This window comes from Pantherophis guttatus, chromosome 3 (genome assembly GCF_059756535.1).
Source record: "Pantherophis guttatus breed Tessera chromosome 3, ASM5975653v1, whole genome shotgun sequence".
Lineage (NCBI taxonomy): Eukaryota > Metazoa > Chordata > Lepidosauria > Squamata > Colubridae > Pantherophis > Pantherophis guttatus.
This window is the reverse complement of record NC_142065.1, coordinates 102,510,669-102,533,495: the sequence shown is the minus strand read 5'-3', so window position 1 is coordinate 102,533,495 and position 22,827 is coordinate 102,510,669. Positions and strand designations below refer to the sequence as shown.

Sequence of the window (22,827 nt, the reverse complement as noted above, 5' to 3'; positions counted from 1 at the left end):
TTAATAATTACTATTCACCTTGGGGCACCCCCACCATGGCGGACTGTTCATTCTCTTCAGACAGTGATCAGGAAGTCAGCCCTGTCAGATCTAAGTCCCGCAAGAAACAATCGGGCAAACGCTCTGAGTCTGGCGGGCACAAGTCCCGCCACTCTAAGACCTCCTCTGCCGCTGAGAAGGATGCTCTCAGGCGTCATAAGGCTTTGGAAAAAAGATGTGAGAAGGCCAAGCAGGCGTCAGCTTCTTTGGCCCGTGGTGATACGGGATCCGCCCACCAGGCTGTTCCTGTTCCTGACCTTTCGGAGCGGAGACCGGTCCAACCCAGTTCCTTGGCTTGGCAGAAGGGCGTGTCCCAGTCGATGCCTGATGTTTCCTCAGCGGGTTTGGAGGCCTTTCCGCCTCCTCGGCGCCAACCTTCGGCCACTTTCACGCCTACAGCAGCGGGACTCCGAGAAGTGGACAATCCTCCGCCTCCGTCTCAGTTTGACTTCCAGACGATGTTGTCAACAGCGTTGGCTTCTATTATGGCGGCCGGAGCGCAGACAGCGGCCCAGACATCGGCGACGGGGACTTCGGGCACGTTGGCCTCTTCTAGCTCTCGCAGGGCTCGTTCCCCTTCGCCTCGTGAGTCTGTTTCGTCTGAGGGTTCGGGTCATGACGAGGAGGACCCCGATGACCTCGAATTCTCTGAGGATGAAGGTCTGGTACCTGATGCTCCAGCCTTCACGGGCTTGTTTCGGCCCTCACTATTTAAGTCCCTCCTTCACAAGGCTCGTTTGACTACTAATCTGGGTTCGGTGGGAGCACAACCCCCGACTACCCCGTCTGAGACCGGTCCTCATGATGTCCTGTTTAAGCAAGTCAAGCAGGAGAAGGACTTTATTCCGTGCCCTCAACTGTTCGCGGATGTTCTGCAAGCGCCTTGGGCCCAACCAGGGTCGTCCACTGCGCCAAGCAATTTAGATAAGAAGCTGTTCTGTGCGGCGCCCGAACTTGAAGCCATGTTAGACGTGCCCACTGTGGATACACCGGTGGCGTCTCTCACTTCGCATTCGATGGTCTCATCCGATCCGCTGGAGGGGCTCAAATCGGAGGACAGGCGCACCGAATTGGCCTTTCGTAGGTCTCATCAAGCTGTGGCCTGGACTGTTAGAACTGCCACAGCTACTTCATTCTTCAATAGGGCCTCTTTGATCTGGTTACGCCAACTTCGGGAACGACTCCCTCCAGAGGATACCCGCTTGCGCCACGATATTAACAAGATTATTGCAGCCACAGAGTATTCGGCGGATGCTTCGTTGAACTCTGTCAAGTTTGCATCGCGGGCGTTAGCGACTTCTGTCACATCCCGACGCCTTTTCTGGCTACGGCCGTGGAAAGCCGATGTGAAAACCAAGTGGAAGTTGGCGGCGGCCCCGTATAAAGCTCCGAACTTGTTTGGCACGGCACTGGAGCCGATTCTTGTGGAGGACAAAGACAAACGCAAAATTATGCCCTCGTCCTTTCGCAGACAAGACAGGCGTTACACCCCTTACACACAACGTCAGCCATTTCGTTCCTACTCGGGGCAGGGAGGCCCCTCGACTTACCGGCAGTCGTTCCAGGCTCCAGACCGCTTCTCCGACAGACAACGTTTCAGAGAGCGTGGCAGATCACAGTCCTCCTCCAAGCGCCCCTATCGTGGATCCACTTCTAGACCCTTCAGAAGGGGCAAATGACTCGCCGACTCCGGGACCAGTGGGAGGTCGTCTCCGGGCCTTTTGTCATCGGTGGGCCCGGTCCACTCCGGACGAGTGGGTGCGTCGTACTATTTCGGAGGGCCTCGCAATCGAGTTCACGGATCGGCCCCCACGACGGTTCGTCCGGTGCCCAGTTTCCCTGTCCACAGACTCTCACAGCTTGATGGTGGAAGAGATAGCACACCTGCTGGAGATCCGTGCGATAGAACCGGTCCCGTTGGACCAGCAGGGGACCGGCTTCTATTCAATTCTATTTTTGGTTCCCAAAAGTTCGGGAGGGGTCAGAGGCATTCTCAACCTCAAGGAGTTGAATCGGGCGGTACGTTACCGTCGTTTCAAGATGCACTCTCTTCGGTCCATTCTAGCTTCTATTCACCAAGGGGACCTGATGCAGTCGGTGGATTTGCGAGAGGCTTACCTGCATGTTCCAGTGCTTCCTTCGCATCGACAGTTTCTGCGATTCGAGTATGCGGGCAGGCATTACCAGTACTGTGCGATGCCGTTCGGTCTTTCCTCGGCTCCCAGGACTTTCACCAAGCTGGTGGCGGTAGTGGCCGCGTCTCTCAGTACAGTTCCGGTGAGGGTGTTATGTTACCTGGACGACATTCTGATCCTGTCCTCGTCCAGGGCACAAGCGGCGCAAGACAGAGACAGGGTGCTCTCGACGTTCCGAGAGCACGGATTCTCCATCAACTTGGACAAGAGCCAGCTCGTCCCCACGACCGCGATCCTACACCTCGGGACCCTGATAGACTCCGAGAAGGGTCAGGTTTTCCTGTCTTCAGAGAGGGCGAAAAACATCAAATCGCTTGTGGGCCAAGTGCTGACCCGGAGGAGGGCTCCGCTGTTGACGCTGTCCCGTTTGTTGGGGAAGATGGTCTCGTGCTTCCGCGTTGTTCCGTGGGCACGCAGACATTCTCGTCCACTGCAATGGCTTCTTCTTCCATTCCAGAGAACAGGCAGTTCCAACTCCACAAGGACGGTGGTCGTGCCTCCACGAGTCAGACTGTCGCTGGGTTGGTGGAAGTCGTCGGCCATCCTGCAAGGTTGCAGTTTCCTGGAACTAGACCGGGTCGTGATCACCACCGATGCCAGTCTCCATGGCTGGGGAGCCCACCTAGGTGCCCAGGTGGGCCAAGGACAATGGTCTCCCGAGGAACGTGCACTGAGCATCAACCTATTAGAACTTCGAGCCATTCGTCTCGCCCTTCTGCATTTCCAGTCGCTGGTTTGGGGTCGCCATGTCCTGATCCTCACGGACAATACATCTGCCAAAGCGCACATAAACCGGGAAGGGGGGACGAAGTCACAGTCGCTGATGCTCGAGTCGACACGTCTGTTCAACTGGGCAGAGAGGAATCTGGAGTCCATCCTCGCAGACCACATTTCCGGGAAAGCCAACACACGAGCGGATTGGCTCAGCAGGGAAGTGATAGACCAGGCCGAATGGCAGCTGCTTCCCAGTCTATTTCAGGAGATTTGTCTTCGCTTCGGACGGCCTCTGGTAGACTTGTTCGCCAGTCCAACCAACGCCCAGCTTTCCCGGTTCATCACTCGTTATCCGACCCCAGCGGCAGAAGACACAAACGCTCTGCGGTGTCGTTGGCCGGCGGGTCTACTGTATGCCTTTCCACCCGTCACACTGATTCAGCAGGTGGTTCGCAAGATGATAGCGGAGAGGGCGGAGATGTTACTGGTGGCTCCACATTGGCCCCGCAGGCCGTGGTTCGCGGATCTGGTGGAGTTTTCGGTGACAGACCCGTGGGTGATTCCTCCACATCGGATCGTGCTGTGTCAGGGGGCCATTCGTCATCCCGAGCCCCAGTGGCTGCAGTTGGCCGTCTGGCATTTGAGCGCGTCCTCTTGAAGAAAGGCCGTTTGCCAGATACGGTGATTGGTACGATTCAGTCGGCCCGTCGACCATCCACGACGAGGATTTACGAAGCCACGTGGAGGGCCTTTTGCCGTTGGTGTGCGACTACTCATGTGGATCCTACGTCTGCAACGGTTCAGGATGTCCTCATCTTTCTACAGGCGGGTTTGGAGCGGGGTTTGTCTCCCGCCACTCTCAGGCGCCAGGTGGCGGCCCTGGCCACTGTGTTGTCCTGTCCACCGTACACTTCCTTGGCTCATCATCCGTGGGTGAAGGGGTTCCTTCATGGAGCTACGAACCTGAGACCGCCTGCGGTTCATCGTTATCCCTCTTGGGATTTATCTTTAGTTTTGCAGGCTCTCACTTTGTCTCCGTTTGAGCCGTTGGGTTCCACTTCTCTTAAGTTTCTGTCGTTCAAAGTTGCATTTCTCCTGGCGATCACGTCGGCTAGACGCATTTCTGAGATCGCTGCCTTATCCGTCAGGAAAGACTTGTGCATTTTTCATGCTAACACTGTGGTCCTGAGGATGGATCCTGTTTTTTTGCCCAAAGTTAATTCGTGGTTTCACCGGGCGCAGGAATTAGTGCTTCCGGATTTCTGCCCGTCGCCGAGACATCACCGGGAGGTTCTTTGGCACACTCTGGATGTGCGCAGGGCGTTGAGACGTTACATGCGTAGGACGGCCGAGTTTCGGAAGACGGAAGCCCTATTTGTCTCGTTTCATCCTGCATCCATGGGTCAGAAAGTGTCGTCGACCACGATTGGTCGTTGGATTAAGGCCTGTATTGCTGCCGCTTATGAGAATCAGCGTCGTCCTGTTCCTGGGAACATTCTGCCTCATTCTACGCGGAGTGCGGCTACTTCAGCAGCCTGGGCTACCCAGGCGTCTGTGTTGGACATCTGTAGGGCGGCTACTTGGACTTCTTTGTCGCCTTTCATAAGACATTACCGGATTGATGCTTATGCTTCAGCTGAGGCGTCTTTTGGGAGACGAGTTTTGCAAGCAGTGGTGGCTGGGTCCTCTGAGTTGGATAGTGTTTTGCCCGACCCTGGAAGTTAGGCTTGGGTATGTCCCAATGCTGGAGTGTAGTAGCAGCGTTCTGGAAAATGGACATTGACTTACCTGAATGTCCTTTTTCGGAACGCTGCGTATACACTCCATTTCCCTCCCTTTTCTTTGGTTGTTTGCTTGTGGTGGTTTTGTATTAATAAAGTTTGTTGTAGTTCACCTGTGGTGTCTTCGTTCAAGACTGGGGATTCGGGTGCAAAAGGGGGCGTGGAGAGAGCACAGAGTGGAAGATAAGTGAAAAAAAGTTCTCTCAGTTGCTGTCAGATAAGAGGATTTTCCCAATGCTGGAGTGTATACGCAGCGTTCCGAAAAAGGACATTCAGGTAAGTCAATGTCCAATCTGTCTCGCACTACCCTTTCTAGATTGGAAGGCAATATATTTTCCTTTAAGAAAGAAAAGGGAAATGTATACTTCACTCACTAATTCACTGAACGTATTCTAGTTCAATTAGTTCCCAAACTATGTGCCAAAAGCTCTTCCTTGTGAAAAAAATTCATGGAAAAAAAACTGAAAAGAAAAAGTTAATACTTCAAGATTTCTGTGAATCTAAAATAATAACTTTCAGAGTGCTTCTGCTTTCTTTTGGCCTATATCCAGAGTCGTTGCAGTGAGCAGCAGCAACAACAAATTTTAATAACAGTCAATTGCAAAAGGCAGCTTTACTTGGAGCAGCTTATATCCTGCAAAGATAACACCATCACACAACAACATCTGCCTACCCCAGGTTCTTGGGGAAAATTTGATGGATAAAAATGCCAAGTGATCTAATCATCTGGCTGATTGTGTGACTAACAACAACAACAACAACAATTGTTGAATAATGTGGATAATAGTTTTTAATGCCTCTATTTGAGCTGTGTGTGGATAATTTATTTGCTTCCCATGCAGAGATGCAACAGAAGTACTCATCTGCTTGTTATGTTTGTCTCTGCATGAGTCACTGCTTCGGATTACTGCCATAAATATTTTCTGCATTAAAAATGAGACAGTTACTGAACTTCCTTTTTCAATTAATTTATTGAAAAGGGCAAAGAGCTATGCAGGCCACTGACAAACTATCTTATCCCTGGTCTCTACACATCTTACATAGCTCCTCACTCTGGTGTCTGAGATTTCAGAAGGCATTGTCAACATGAATAATCAGCAATATCTCCATGTTTCAGATTTCTTTTATCAGCAATGAAAAGGAAATGCCTCTTTTAGCTATTATAATGATAAGACTCCTTGTAAACAAAAAAAGATAAGGAGATTCTTAGAAACTATATTCTGCATCTAATGCCATAGGTTGCACTTTTTTGATGCTTTTGTAAAATCAACACAAATATTCCTTATGATCTTGTCTTCTCTCCTTTTAGAGTTTTAGCAAACAGGAACAGTTTTGAATTCCTCTTCTGTTCTTCCGTAGATACCTACACTCCATTCAGTGACAGGGATAGAGGGATGTGGCTAACATTCTAAGTTTCCAGAATCTTGGCAGCATCTGCATGAGATGAAGACAAAACGGCCAGCTGTACATTTATGAGAACCAAGCTCTGCAATTAATATGCTGAGGAAAGAGAAGTATTTGTGTATCACTTTCTATTTATGCTACTGAACCATTCCAATTTTACCCAAAAAATCGACTCTTTTGGCCCAGGGACAGGTCTGTTGTAGGAAATGCTCTGAATTCTGGAATCTTAATCTGGAATGCCTTTGTCTCATCTTGTTCAAAGATAATATGTATGTAGCTAGATACAAAAAGCTTGCATTTGGTGTTATACTTTTACACATCTCTTGTTGTAAGGTACAGGAGAAGGTATGTGTAGAACAGCACACCTTTATAGAAGAGATGAGGATCAATTTGCATGCTGCATTCAGACTGCAACTGAGTAGGGCCGGGCTGAGTAGGGTACCGTAGAACTTTTTTGGAAAAAGTTCCCTGCATGTGGAGATGTAGCATAGGAGAAAATATGGTAGTTGATTAATCAATGAGAAAGACAAGGAGAGACATCTAACTACAATGTTTTTCTCTTGGTGACAGAGAAACTCTTCCTATTTGTATAAATATTCTTATGTTTATCTTGTAATTACTCAGAATATTTTACATATCTCACCTTCATACTCTCTACAATAACTAGCCATAACAATAATACCCTTCCCTCTTCACGCTTTGGCGTGCTGAAATTAAGAAACTCTGTTTTGGTCTTTTACTTGCCTTCTTTATTTACTTGTGTCTGTTTATTAATTTGTAACCTTTCCTCCCCTCCTCAAGAGCGCAAGATAACTTACAGGGGAACTGCCTTTATTTTATTTTTTCCTGATCTTTGTGAAAAGACAACCAGGTGCATCTGACTAGCATTGGATTGACAGACCTCATACAAGGATACTTCATTTTTTCAATGGAAATGCTTGTGGATTGATCCAGTGCTAGTCTTATTGGAAAAAATATGTACTTTGTGGAAGAGTTTCTCTTTGGTTTTGGCTGTTGCTGTTTGTCTCAGAAAGCATATTAACAGCCATCTCTGTAATGAACGTAGACAGTTTTTTAGGTTAAATATACACAAGCACATACTACTTACAAATAGATTTGGAAAGGCTATTTTAAAAAGTGGCTTGAACGGCTAATTTTTCTTTGTGGTAATATCTGCCTGAAGACTTGTAGATACTATGAAAACTTGTACAGAATTGTGGTATTTGACTGATATCCTAATATCACCTATTTGTATTTTTCCCCCTCAAAATACTTAGTTTACCTGACATTGAGGAGCAGAATCTAAGGCTTTTTTTAAAACTGTAGTAATATAGAGAACTAACAAGTATCTGCCAGTGAGGAATTACACAGTGGCCATGGTATATGGAGTAATTTAAGCGATATGTCGAAAAAAACAATGTGGTGACGATGTCATTGTATGAACTGATGAAATATGTTCCCATTTTCCCTGATTTCACAAGGCCTTTTGGAAGGTCTGCCAGTCAGCTGCAGAGTTGGCTGTACCTTCTGTTCACATTCCCAGGGAAAATAAACACAAAAAGAGAAATCTCTCTTTTACTATTGAGTACAAGGACCACCCTGGGATCTGGGTAAGGTTTTAGAATAAAAGATCCCTTTTCAATAAAATTTGGGGCTAAAATGTGGGAGCTCTGACTGAATTATATGTCCTCTGTTAAATCAGTCTTTCTCAGTATTGGCTCTTGCAAATCTATTAATAATGGAGAAGACATTTGAAGAGCAAGTTGTTGGAAATAATTATTGGAAATAGCATTAAAGTTTAGAGCTGGATTAGAAGACTTCCAAGGTCCCTTCCAACTCTGATATTCTATTCTATTCTAAGGCTGAGAAAACATTTATATTAGCAATGTGATCTGAAGTCAAACTCTCATCTTAGAAATGAATTTCCTGGCGGTTTTACTGATCCCAAATCATTGTTCCTAGGGGTGAATTTTCAGCTATTTCGTGTATCATCTTCCATCCAAAGTGGCCAGAGGCAGAATAACTTTGTTATCTGGGAAAGGGATTTCAGCCTGATAAACTAAATCCCTGAAATTCTCCTTCAGCAAAAGTTCAGGCGCTCCTATAAAAAGTAAGGAAGACACCTCTAAAGTGGCAAAGAACAACAAGAGGACAGAACAGCAGTGGGTGACAGGAAAAGTACAAATAACAGAAAGAAATGTAGAGACAAGTAGAATTCTGCTGTTTATTTAGGAGAGATCATTTAGTTGCATTCATGCATGAGAGAGATAAGCACCAAACAATAATAGTTACATACTATCAAACTAGGCCCAACTTTCGAAGGCTGCATGCTTTCCATCTTGACCTGTCCCAGGTCATAATCCATAGCTCTTCTAGGCATATTCCAATGATACCTTTAGCATTCAGAATGTATTATTGTTGTTGTTGTTTTGTTGTTGCTGCTATAGCATAATGAAAGTGTTGCTACTGTTTTTAATGGTGATAATAGAATGAACATTAGCTTATAGAAAGTGCTGATGTTAAGAATGTTCATTAAGCCCTTCTTTCATATCCTGCTCTAAGAATATTAAAGTACCTTAAAATCTTTTCCTCATAAGAAAGTAAAGTTGCCCCATCATTTCAGCAAATAACAACAGTATAGCCCTTCCTTCCTTCCTTCCTTCCTTCCTTCCTTCCTTCCTTCCTTCCTTCCTTCCTTCCTTCCAATTTTTTCTCCCCATGTTTGTTTTCTGTCTTTTTCAGCCACTTGTTACATAAGCAATTATATAAGCAGCCATTATTGCATGGAATTTCTCCAATGGAGATAATGACAATCCTAACAATGGCCCACCACATGAAAAAGGAGGCCATGTTGAGAGATGGCTCTTTTCCAAACTAGGCTTCTGGGCAAAGAGAGGAGGATAGTTTACCCTTTCTCTCACAATGGTTACAAGAAAAAAAAAAAAGACAAAGACATTGCCCATTATGTATTTATAATAGCTTGCCTTGAAGGCAATAATAATCTTTCTCTTGTTTTGGAGGGAGGGAAAAAAACAAAGCTGGATTGGAAAAAGACAAAAGAGGACATGCTTTATAACGTACTCTTTTTGAGCTCTTGGGGTATTTCTCTCTGCCTCCACTCAAGATCCCACCCTCAATAGTCATTGGACTGGAGTCTTTGCTACAAAAGAATGAGACTATGACCATAATGTAGGCCTTCGCTAGTTTCATACCCAGAGAAGGTGATCGACTGAAAAAGCAGGTCCATTTTACTTTAAGAATATTATGGGGAGAAATGACAGCTATCTTTTTTTTTTTATTTCTCAAAATTTATATCTTTTACAGTTAATGGACTCCCAGCACTTTAGAATAATAAAACAACAGCACTTCCTAATACCTATATTAATCCTATTAATAAACATAAAAACAGACTAGACTAGACTAGAACAGAACAGAACAGATTTGGAAAGGACTCTGGAGGTCTTCTAGTCCAGCCCCCTGCTCAAGCAGGAGAACCTATACCATTTCAGATAAGTGACTGTCTAGTCTCTTCTTAAAAACTTCCAGTGATGGAGCACCCATGATTTTTGAAGGCAAGCTGTTTCATTAATTAATTGTCCTCACTGTTAGAAAGTTTCTCCTTAATTCCAGGTTGCTTCTCTCTTTGATTAGTTTCCAACCATTGTTTCTTGTCCTGCCTTCTGGTGCTTTTGAGAATAATTTGACCCTCTCTTCTTTGTGGCAGCCCCTCAAATACTAGAATAATGCCATCATATCACCCCTAATTCTTCTTTTCTTTAGACTAGCCCAACCCAAAACCTGCAGCCGTTCTTCATATGGTTTAGTCTCCAGACCTTTGATCATCTTAGTTGCTCTTCTCTGAACTTTTTCCAAAGTCTCAAAATCTCTTTTGTAGTACGTTGACCAAAATTGGTTGCAGTATTCCAGGTGTGGTCTTACTAGGGTTTTATAGAGCGGCACTAATACTTCATGTGATGTACTCTTATGACGTAAGTAACAATTTATTATGAGAGTCTCACCATTCATATAAACTTTACAAACCAGTTTTTCAGTACATTTAGGAGAACTAATAAGAACAACCTGATTTCCAAAGGAAGTTATCCTAGTAGCTTCATTGTTTTTATATATATGGTAGAAATCGGGAATCATTAGCAGTTTTCTCCAGGATACATGGGTCAGGCTGGTCAATTTCAATGGAGGAGGTGCTCATGGTGATGAGTGTCAACCAATATCAGGGTTGTGGCATTCCAGATTTAGCTGAAGTTTCCAAGTGGTCTTCAAGGGGAGCCCAATTAAGTATATGTTATTTTAGCAACATATGTAGGCGGCACAATGGCTCAGTGGTTAAAGATACTGTACTGAGCTTGTCAGCTGGTGAGGTGGTGTGAGTTTTATTTGCATCAGCTGTTGAATAAAAAAAGAGATAAATTTTCCAAGTATATTATGTATGGGTGTTCGAGAGAAGTATAGATGAGCAGCTGTTGTTGCTGTAAAACACTTATGGAAAATAAATTGCATGTAAGTGTGCTTTCTATTGTTAGGCAGTTGTTTAAAATAGCAAACAATATATTTAGACAGAAGGCATACATTCCCATTTTACTGATAGTAAGGCAAATATAATTTATGAACTCATGAGTATAGACCTATAGGTCTAGATGCCTAGAATTTTTGTAGGAAGCCCACAGTATTCTAGAGCAGGGGTCTCCAACCTTGGCAACTTTAAGACTGGTGGACTTCAATTCCCAAAGCTGGCTGGGGAATTCTGGGAGTTGAAGTCCCTGTTGTGAGAGGACAGTGGAGTCCAGCCCTATAAATGGATATTTTGTGACCTTTATGCTCAGTTATCCCTTGGACTATGACAGATTCCCGGACTGGCTTTTCTTTTCCCATCTTTGGTTCGGTTGATGCTCCAAAAAACCGACCTTCTTGCGCGGCGAGACTCTCCCCTCTCACAGGCCTGGCCCTCCACGTTATCGAGGGCCTATCTTGATGACGGGCTTTGAGACCCCAAGAGATGGCATGCAGCAAAGAGGGGGTTGAGGGGTTTTTTAACTAAATTTTTAAGGCAAATTTTAAGGGGACCCGGGAGGACGGGTGGGGGTTGTAAAAGTGGACCTGGGGGGGTCCAGATAGTGACTGCGCGGGATGATGGGTTGATTAGCTGCAGCAGAGGGGTCGCGAAAGGAAATTTAACCGGGGGGCAGGGGGACGATAGAAAGGGCTGTGTAATTGAAATCATGAGTGGGAGGGGCAGGTATGACGGGCGCAGGGGGTCATATCAAGTGTCGGGGGTGCGCACGCGCTGTCTCCGAGCGATTGCGCACTCCGGCCCCCAATGCGTGACTCGTGTCCTGGGTTGTGTAGAGCCTCAGGCCCAGGGTCCGCGGCTGATGTTATGTAATGCCAGGTCGGTGGTTAATAAGGCCCCCCTCATCTGTGATCTTATTTTGGAGGGGGTGCAGACCTGGCAGGTATTACGGAGACCTGGTTGGGCCAAGAGGGGGGGTCCCCCTCGTTGAGATGTGCCCGCCAGGTTTCCGTGCATTTCATCAGCCAAGGGCCCAGGGGAGGGGTGGGGGAGTGGCGGTGATCATTAGGGAGAGTCTTTGTCCGAGGGAGACCACTGTTCCTCAGATAGCCGGATGTGAGTCCCTTTGTGTGAAGTGGGGCCATGAGGTGCAGATGGGTTTGCTGACTATGTACCTGGCTCCCTGCCACGTGGCAGCGACCCTGCCCGAGCTACTCGACGTCATTGCCGGGGTGGCGGTCGATACCCCCAGACTTATTGTCATGGGGGATTTCAACCTCCCATCCGCAGGTGAGGCGTCAGAGGTGGCTCGGGAGTTCATGGCTTCCATGACGGCCATGGACCTGACCCAGTTATTTCAAGGCCCCACTCACATAGGGGGACACACTCTGGACCTGATTTTTATCTCTGGTCAGTGGTTGAATGATCTTGGTAGAGGGGACCTAGATATTAAACCCTTGTCATGGACAGATCATTCACTCCTTCAACTAGACTTTCCTACCACCTGCCCCCGCCGCAGGGAGACGGAACCGACCAGATGGTTCCGTCCCAGGCGCCTGATGGATCCCGAAAGGTTCCTGATGGAGCTTGGGCCGTTTCCTGAGACTCTAACACACGACTCGACTGAAGAGCTGGTGGCCGCCTGGGAGAGGGCGGCCGCTGGAGCTTTGGACCGCGTCGTGCCTTTGCGGCCTCTGACCCAATGCCGATCTCAATTAGCTCCTTGGTTCTCTGAGGAGCTGAGAAAGATGAAGCGTCAGAAAAAGACGCCTAGAGAGCATTTGGAGGACTAGTCAATCCGATTCCGACCGGACACAGGTGAGGTCTTATATCAAGACCTACCTAGTGGCGATAAAAGCGGCAAAATCTAACCATTTTTCCACTCTTATTGCATCTGCAGAGAACCGCCCAGCCGCCCTGTTTAGGGTGACCCACTCCCTTCTTCGGGGGGGGGAGTGCGGGAAGATCCCTTGCAGGGTCGTGCTGAGGATTTTGTGCAATTCCTGCACGATAAAGTCGCTCGGATTCGGGATGGCTTGGACTCCGATTGGATGAGTCCACGGGAGGAGACCGGGGCAGGTCTTGAGAATGTTATCTGGGAGGAGTTTGATTCTGTGACTCCCGAGGATGTGGACAGGGTTCTGGGTAAGATTAGTGCCGCCACGTGTTTATTGGACCCGTGTCCCTCCTGGTTGGTACTGGCCTCCCGGGAGGTTACACGAGGCTGGCTCCAGGGGATTATAGGTGCTTCTCTGAGTGAGGGTGCCTTTCCTGCCGCCTTGAAAGAGGCGGTAGTGAGGCCCCTCCTCAAGAAGCCTTCTCTGGACCCGGCTGAATTAGCCAACTATCATCCAGTCTCCAACCTTCGTTTTGTGGCGAAGGTTGTTGAGAGCGTGGTGGCACGACAACTTCCACGGCACCTGGATGAAGCTATCTATCTAGACCCGTACCAGTCGGGCTTCAGGCAGGGGTACAGCACAGAAACGGCATTGGTTGCGTTGGTGGATGATCTCTGGAGGGCTCGGGACAGGGGTTGCTCCTCTGTCCTAGTCCTATTAGATCGCTCAGCGGCTTTTGATACCATCGACCATGGTATCATGCTGCAGCGGTTGAGGGGGTTAGGAATAGGGGGCACCGTTTTGCGGTGGTTCTCCTCCTTCCTCTCCGACCGCTCGCAGTTCGTGTTGGCAGGGGGACAGAGGTCGACCTCAAGGCGTCTCGCATGGGGAGTGCCGCAAGGGTCGGTCCTCTCGCCCCTCCTGTTCAACATTTATGTGAAGCCGCTGGGTGAGATCATCCGTGGTTTTGGGGTGAAGTGCCATCTGTACGCTGATGATACTCAACTGTACGTCTCCACCCCAGACCACCCCAACGATGCCCTTGATGTGATGTCTCGCTGCCTGGAGGCCGTGCAGGTCTGGATGGGGAGGAACAGGCTCAGACTCAACCCCTCCAAGACCGAGTGGCTGTGGCTTCCGGCGCCCCGATATAGTCAGCAGGTGCCATCGCTGACTATTGGGGGTGAATCTTTGCCCCCCACGGAGAGGGCTCGCAATCTGGGTGTCCTCCTGGACGCGCGGCTGCCTTTAGAAGAGCATATGACGGCCGTGGCCAGGGGGGCCTTTTATCAGGTTCGCCTGATTCGCCAGTTGCAGCCCTTTCTGGATCGGGACGCCCTGCGCACGGTCACTCATGCCCTTGTTACTTCCCGGTTGGACTATTGTAATGCTCTCTACATGGGGCTCCCCTTAAAGAGCACTCGGAGGCTCCAACTGGTCCAGAATGCGGCCGCGCAGGTGGTTATGGGCGCAACCCGTTGTGCCCATGTGACACCCCTCCTGCGCGAGCTGCACTGGCTCCCAGTGGTCTTCTGGGTGCGATTCAAGGTGTTGGTTACCACCTTTAAAGCGCTCCATGGCATAGGACCCGGGTACCTCCGAGACCGTTTTCTGCCACCAATAGCCTCCCACCGACCAGTCCGTTCCCACAGAGAGGGTCTCCTCAGGGTGCCATCAGCCAAGTTATGTCAGCTGGCGACACCCAGGGGGAGGGCCTTCTCTGTGGGAGCCCCAGCCCTGTGGAACGAACTGCCCCCGGAAATTCGTAAGATCTCCGACCTCCGGGTGTTTCGCTGCGCATTGAAGACCCTGTTGTTCCGCCAGGCCGGACTATCAACACAATAGTTTTAAATTGGGGTATTTAATTTTTTGGGGGTTTTAAATCTGAGCCAATTTATTTAATTATTTTAAATTTTATATTGTTGTTTTGTCTGTGTTTTTAAATAGGCTGTAAACCGCCCTGAGTCCTTCGGGAGAAGGGCGGTATAGAAATAAAATTATTATTATTATTATTATTATTATTATTATTATTATTATTATTATTATTATTATTATTATTATTAAAGTTGCCAAGGTTGGAGACCCCTGTTCTAGAGCAATTGGACACTTTTTCTCTCAGCAATTACTTTGCTAAGCAGGTATCAAAGCCCTCCAAATGTGTCTGATTACTTGCTGGGAATTCTGGAAGTTGAACTCTTAACACACCTGGAAGGCATAGATGTGGAGAGAGTGGTATACATTAACCGTGACTCTTTATAGTGGAGACAAGGGTTGCAATCCTGATTGAGCTTGCAGGAGAGGCGTTCCTTCCCACCTCTTTGTAACACCTGGGATCCCCCACGATAGTCAGGATGGCTGGACTTGGTGGGAGTTGCATTTTCAGCAGCAGCTGGAGAATCTATCTTATTCACTTTTGCTAAAAGCAAAAGAGCAATTGAGATTTTGAAAGAAATACAGTAATACAAATGATTTTTTTTTGAAACACTAGGTTTTGAGAATTATTCAGGTGTAGTGGTTAAAGGGTTGGCATGTGAGTAAATAGCACCAAGTTTGTTTCTACTTTGAGCCAGAGAAACTCACTGGATTATTTTAGGCCAGTTTATTCTGTCTTAATCTTTTCTACATCCAGAATTGTTGTTTTGGGGAGGGGAGGGAACGGAAATTCCAAATAAATCTGGTTTGAGTTTCTGGAGCAAGGTGGAATATATTTCTAATAAGTGTAGGAAGTTAGCACCCACTCTCTCCTAGGAAAATGAAATATTCTAAGAAATATTAAAAAGGCAGAATATTATATTTCCCTGGATGAGAAATGGAGAAACATGTTTTTTAGGCAGGAAGCAGACTCACTCTCAATAGCCCCCACCCTCTTCAATAGCCCACAGCAGATGTTCAGCATTTAAGAGATAAAGAGTTAGCTAGGTGTATTCATAGGCAAATGCCCTCACCCAAGATCCAACAAAGGTAGGATTAGCCCTCTACCCATCTAGCAACAGAACTCACCGCATGGCACCTGGGAAGTTTACATCATCATCCAGCAAGGCTCAACCAAGCTTGGGACTCAGGACAGACTACAGAGTTGCCCCTGCATGGCCCCATGGGAGTCTGACAACCAATCAGAATACAAGCTCAAATTCAAAGCCCAACAGAGGGAATAAAACCAAGGCACTCTTAACATCTCTGCTCTTTGCCCAGGATCTCAAGCCATGTGATCCTGTTCATCAATAAACCTTTCCAAGCAACTTCCATGAATCCAGTGTTTTTTCCCCCACTTGGAACTGAACCCAGAAGGATATTCTTCCAACATAAGTAAACAACAGGCATTTTATATTTGGAAAAATAACCATCACATAAGAGAAATGTTGAACTTATTAGTAAGTTATACACAATTTCTGTTGTCTGAATAGATCTAGTTGTCCAGGTCCAGCATTTTTACAGCTTCCATTCTGAAATGCTGCAAAACCCTCAGAATATTGGGGCTGCTGACCACAGGAAAACCAATATCAGCATGTCTGGAGAGCAGAATTGTCCTGTGTTTCATAGGATGTACCAGTTCTACAAGCATATTGGCCTGCAGGGTTGGAGACCTGTCCGAGGGCCCAAGGGAGAGTGAGGTGCCTGTGTGGTGCCTGCCCTTGTTTTAGTTCAGCCTTCAGAATACAAGCTGCAGTTCAGTTAAAGATTGCAAGTTATGTAAGGTGCTGGCACTGTGGTCAGCTAGAGGGAAGCACACCAGCTTTTCAGCAGAGTATAATTATTTCGGATTGCTGTGTTTGTTCAGCAGCTTTCATTCTCTTAGAGACAAAGGAGACGGAAGGAGGAAGAATTCCTATAAACCACCAAACTCCTCTGTTTCCTTCAGCAGGAGGGAAGGAACAAAAAACACCCAATTTCAAGCATGAAGTTCTGTAACAATATGCTTCAACCTGTTGGAAAACAAACAACAAATGTTAATGCCTAGCACTATGCATAAAGACTCAAAGTGAGTGTTATTTCATCTTGTATTTGTTAAGGAGAAACTATTTGAGACTTTGTTTGCCTCACAACTGGATATCTAATAATTTTCCACACACACACCCTTGCAGCCGCCTTGTAAGAAAATTAAAAAATGGAAAACTGCATATAAATTGCATGTTTATCATGGTTGAGGGTCAGCTTCTTAACCCAATCCCTACTATTAATTTTTAGATAATCTATTGACCGTATTTCCCTAGGTTTCATAAATGTTTGTTAGTCTTTCTTCTCAGAAAAAAAAAAAAGATTTACAACTGACTGATTTAAAAAAGCCTATCCTATAATTCAGTGGTCTCCAACCTTTCCGGCTATGTGGACCAGCAAGGGGGCTGGGGGAGGGGGAAAGAAATGGTTCCATGTCAGCAGCAGGCGTGTGCAGCTTGCTGCTCACACAAATGGAGCTGCGCATGCGTGCCCGCTTGCCGCATGCACGGCCCGGTTCTGAACAGGCTGCAGCCCAGTACTGGGCTACGGCACTGAGGTTGGGACTCCGTTTATAGTCCATCTCTATAACCCCTCACATAAATGTACTTCACCTCTAGCCTGTGGCTGAAAATGATAGGAGTTCACTGTTTGCTTTCAACAAGTGTTCTGAATTTTCTGGAATGGGTTAGTATTTCTTCACTCTTTCTCCAAAGGATCAAGATTGTCATATGTGAAAATCACAACAGGCAGGGCCTTCTTTCCTCACTTCCAGTTTGTATGAGCACCACAAGCTCAGGGTTCAGCTTTGATCATACAATACGGGCCTGATCTTGTCCCAGGCCAGAAATTAAAGAGGATTATGTAAATCTTCCCAGTTCCTGAAAACTATTTTTTCTGGCTTAAATTGAATGGATTAAACTGCCACACTCAACAAGGTGTGGCAGTTTAATCCATTCAATTTAAACCAGAAAATTGTGGCTTAAGGTGTGGCATTTCACTAGCCCTTCTTTGGGAAGGCTAAATTAGGAGAGCTAGATGGTGACTAGAGATGGGCATTGCTCATGTGGGAATATGTGGGAATTCTCCCTCTCTTGGGTCATTGACTAGCCAGATAGATTAGCCATCTCAATATTGGGGCCGACCTAACATGGCAAGAAGGCATTTGGTTAACAAACTGTTACGAACACAGGATGGGACCACAGTCTGTTGATTCTCTCATAATGGCAGATCTTTTTACCAAGACAGTGAGGGCTAGGTAGCAAATTAATCGCCAGCGAGGAAAGGCAATAATAAATAATAGTGGTGTCAAAATCCTCCAGAGAGTTACTCACAACTGAAAGGATCTTAATTCAGGGAGCCCGGTCAGAAGTCCAAAGCCAATGGAGGTAGTCCTTGACTTACAAAGTTCATTTGGTGACCCTTCAAAGTTACAACAGCCCTGAAAAACTGGACTTTTTTCACATTTATGATCAATGTAGCATCCCCATGATCATGTGATCAAAATTCAGATGCTTGGCAACTGATTCATATTTATGACAGTTGTAGTGTCCTGGGAGCATTGATCTCCTTTTGCAACCTTCTGACAAGCAAAGTCAATGGGGAAGCCAGATTCACTTAACAACCATGTTATAACGTAACAGCTACAGTGATTCACTTAACAATTGTAGCAAGAAAGATCATAAAATGGATCATTTAACAACTCTCACTTAGCAAAAGAAATTTTGGACTCAATTGTAGTCATAAGTTGAGGACTACCTGTACTAGTGGGGCTGTCTGGGATAAATATAAATCCTTCACAATTATTTCACAAATATATTATTTTTTTGCCTGGCATTTTAAGGATCGTATATTCTGTTTTGTACTGTATATTTTTATGACCTGCCATTCTGAACAATTCAGGCAGGAAAATGCAGTTCAGGAATTTTATTATAAGGAAAGATATGCAGAAATATATGATTTTCACTTCAAGAATATTATGAGATGATAGAACAGACTGCAATGTTTTGGTTTTAATTGTTGCAAACAGTTTGTCTTTGCAAACAAATATTCCTGAATATGTGGCAATATTAAATATTATACTTCAGTAACTGTGTGTTTATGTATGTTGAAGTGCTAGACAGTCCTTAAGAATGAATGCAAAGTGTTTTCTAAAGTGACTTAATTACTCAAAGTGTTAGACACAGAATGTTGAATTTCATACACATACATGTGTATAATCTGATTTCCGTTTTAAAAATAAATACAATAATCTTTTAAGAGGGGGTAAATGGATTCAGAATGTATTTAAATATTTAGATTAGCTTTCTCTTATTTCATAAGCATTTCTCCTCACCCTTGAATTTGTGTTTTTAAAGAGCCCAAACAATGATGTAATAATATTTACTGGTACTGAGCACGAATATGTTTGTTTTTGAATAAAAACAAAAGCCAATTTAAATGGTATTTAGTAAGACAGTGTACTAAGGTCACCCAAACGAGTGCTCTCAAGATGTATTATAATATACTTCCCAACACCTGCAGACACATGGCTAATGATTGAAGGAGTTCAAAGTTGTAAATCTAACATATCTGGGGGAACAGCAACTTGGAGAAAGCAGAAGTCCTGATGCTTTTAACAACTTCTTTTAATTTTTTTGATTTATTCTGCAGTGCAGTTATCCATAAAGACTCAGCTCTGGTTTTCGTCACTAAAAATTAATTGATTGAATCTTGAGTAAGGCAGGAATAGCAGATGGCTGTTAACACATTTGTTAATCTGTTATAAACAGTATCCAGAACACAATCATATCAGTGTCTGATAGTAGTTGAGTACTAATTCAAGAAACATCTATACACTGTATATGTTACATTTGTTTATGAGTTCTTGGGAATTGTACTGTTGAATATAAAACCTTCGCAACAGTTCACCATGCTGGTCACCAAGATTGTTGGAGGAAAACTGACAATTGTAGTAGATGTAGTTTTTCATGTAGTGGGTAGTACCCTGGCCTAGAAACTTGGAGACTGTGAATTCTAATTTAGACCTCCCTTAGATGTGAAAGCCAACTGAATGACTTTGGGCCAATCATGCTCTCTCAGCCCAGCTCACCCTATAGAGTTGTGGTGGGAAATAGAAGGAAGGGGCATTAAGCGTGATTGCCATATTGCATTTATAAAAGGTGAGTTGAGGAGGAGGAGGAAGTGGGAGAGGAGAAGGAGAAAACTTTAAGAATGATGATGAATTTCAACTTTCTTGAATTTTGGATCCTTTGCACCTAACCTAAATGTCTGGTGCCTTTAGCTTTCTACTCCAAAGTCACATTTTCGTCATATTAAACTTAATTTCCACTTAGGATAGGAAGAAATTGAGAGGACTAGAGAATATCCATAAGGGATAAAGTGGACGTTTGTGCTAGGTGAAATTGGTGTCAATGTCACTAGAGTTTCCAGAGAACTTAGACATAGGATGCCTGACAAATGGAATGTCATACTCTGGCTCCCCTACAAAACAGAGAACTTTTTAAACATACATATGTAAATTACACCACTCATCCTCCTTATGGTTCTAGAAGATCATGGGATTTGAGAAATCATTGCCCCCCCCCCTTTTTTGGGGGGTTGGCTAATGAAATAATGTTGATGTCAAGGATTTTAAACTGTAATTTTCCGATTCTGTTTCAGCCAGCCTCACCTTCAGCCTGCGCCTGACAAATCCAAAGGGTAGAAGCATATTTCAGGCAGTGCTAAGCATTATTCTGATATGGGAGAATGCCTATGTATCTCTTGAACAAGTTTTTCAGCAGCCATGGATCACTTTCCAATTCCGAGAAGTCATAGAAGCTAAGCAGAATTTCCAAGGCCTGCACTAAAGGATTGAATGATTAGATTTATGTCCAATGTTTCTTTTGTATAACTCAAGGCAGCTGTCAACTTGCAAAGCTTTCAAGTTGCCATGAGCAGGAGGGAGGGAGAACTGAAGTGAATTCCATACATTCTTCCTGACCGCAATCAAAAGGAGGATGTTAGGTTTCACAGCCAGCCAAAGTGGTTAATTGGAGAATGTGATTTATGACATGGCCAGAGAGGAGGGGAGAGACAGGGTCATAGGGGAACGTAAATCTACGTGGGATCAGTCCTAACTGCATCCGAGTATTGCCAGAATGACTGTATAATAAATGACTGTATTTCCTTTGAAGTTTGGATCATGGCTCATGAATTAATTAGGGCAGTGATGGCTAACCTTTTTGCCATTGTGTGCCAGGAGAGGGGGGGCGGGGGAGGGTCGTGCACGCACGTGCCCACGCGCATGCGTGCGCAACCCCCTCCCCCCCGCTCCTGGCACATGATGGCCTGGTAGGCCCGTTTTTCTTTCTTACCTGGTTCCAGATCCTCTCTGTGTATCCGGGAAGGGCGAAAACAGCCTTTCCCACTCCCTTGGAGGCCCTACAGAGGCTGAAAGGGCCCATTTCCCAACTCTCGGTGGGACAGGAAGTGACATTTTTTGCTGTCCCCAGCCTCCAGAACCTCTCTAGGAGTCTCTAGGAGCCTCTCTAGGAGTCTCTGGAGGCTGGGGACAGGAAAAAATGTCACTTCCTGTCCCACCGGGAGTCGGGAAATGGGCCCTTTCAGCCTCCGTAGGGCCTCCAAGAGAGTGGGAAAGGCTGTTTTCGCCCTTCCCAGATACACAGAGAGGATCTGGAGCCAGGTAAGAAAGAAAAACGGGCCTTCCCCACCCCCCAGGCCCTCCAGAGGCAGGAAACAGCCTGTTTCCCTACTTCTGGTAGGCCCAGAAGGCCCGAAAATCAGCTGGCCGGTGCGCACATGCGCCCCAGACCTGAGCTGGCATGCCCACTAATATGGCTCCGCGTGCCACCTGTGGCACGCGTGCCATAGGTTCGCCATCACGGAATTAGGGCATCTTTTGGAAACTCGACAGCAGCATAAATAATGATTGCTGTTTCCCCAGGATTATGGCATGAGAATAAAGATATAGAATCAGCATCAGTTAGTTCCAAAATACCTTAACACTTCCTGTTCTACTTTCTGGAAAGAGATACAGAGGACTGGGTGTCTCCAATGTGGAGACTAAAAGCATTTCTTATATCCAACTGAGTAGAAAGCACAACCTAGGCTTTAAACCAGTATAATTAAGATAGTTAATGAACTGCATAAAGGGGAGGGAAATAAAACTAGGTTCTGCTTCACCTTCAGCCATGGAAGTGCTGTCACTGTCTTTGGGCCAGTCAAGCTCTCTCTCAAGCCCAATTTTTTGCACAGGGTTGTTGTAGGGGGACAACCAAAAAGATGTGTACTACTACCTCCAGCTCTTAAAGAAAAAGCACAGTATAAAACTAATAAATGAAAGAATGGCTCCCCAACTCAAAATGTAATCCTTAATAGGCAGATGTTTCTTATAGCAATTATTATTATTTTCATCAAAATGTGTATTTTTTTTCCTGATGATAAATTAATATTGTTGAGTTTGGGAAACTGCAGGTGTTCATAACACAACTGAACAATGTCTTAGTTGAATAGCAGCCTTTTGTTGTGTAATTTATTCTAAACATCCATATTGACTTTGGAAACATTTAATTAAACTGTTTTGGCCAATGAAGAAATTAATAGTATAGGGTTCAGTATTAGAAGGGAAAAAAAATTACGTGTGATATGATGAAATTAACTACAAATATTCTCCTGAGATTATCCAATTTGTCTAACAATGAAAACGTGTGAAGAGATTAAAAATATTCTTTGATACTGGGTGCAATCTAGCCAAGATCTCTTGATGGTACCTTCCTTTCAAGGGGAGAGAATTAAGCACATAATAGTCATTACCACTGAGATAAATGGGGTTTAAACATGTTAATTTTGGTTAAACCATTTTCACTGGGTCTCTTTAGAAACAGAATTAGAAATTAAATACATTAGAAATAGCTCAGCCATTATGCCAGGTTACAATTTGATAAGGACTGAGGCCTCTTTTGCCAATCCAAAATTTTAGAGCGCTCCAGGGACTGTTCATATCATTTTGAATACCTTGAGAAATAAGGACAAAATTAAGCTCAAGTTCTAAGAAATACAACGTTTACATCACTTAGTCAGAACTATATTTTGCTAAGGATGACTATGCCAAGACAATATTGTCCTGTGATTTCAAGGACACAAAAGAACAGTAAAAAATATGGTATTGGACTAAAGTTCCAGCTTCCTTAGAAGTTCATTTCTTCTCTCCTTTTCTTTCAATTTACAGTTCTTAAAAGATTGAAATTATGTAGCTAGGCAAGGAGAATTAAAATTATTTCTTAGAATCAAAGATTGACCAACTAAGTCCCCAATGTTACATATTTTTACTTGAGGTTAAATCCCTTGAATTGTGGAACCAAGCAAACAAACAATCATATTGGAGTTCGAAT

At 45.1% G+C, this 22,827-nt stretch overlaps 1 long non-coding RNA gene across 2 annotated transcripts in view; it reads right to left on the bottom strand.

Annotated features, from left to right (window-relative positions):
- Positions 1 to 8,333: 8,333 nt before the first annotated feature.
- LOC132711363 (uncharacterized) overlaps positions 8,334 to 22,827 on the bottom strand; it is a 50,562-nt gene continuing 36,068 nt past the window's right edge. The window contains exons 2-3 of one of the 2 annotated variants that reach the window (XR_015733191.1): positions 14,705 to 14,915; positions 8,334 to 10,537 (exon numbers count right to left, since the gene is read on the bottom strand). This is a non-coding gene — a long non-coding RNA (uncharacterized LOC132711363). Of the gene's footprint in view, positions 10,538 to 14,704; positions 16,804 to 22,827 lie in introns of those variants that run through there. The other variant, XR_009622194.2, reaches the window with a different exon arrangement.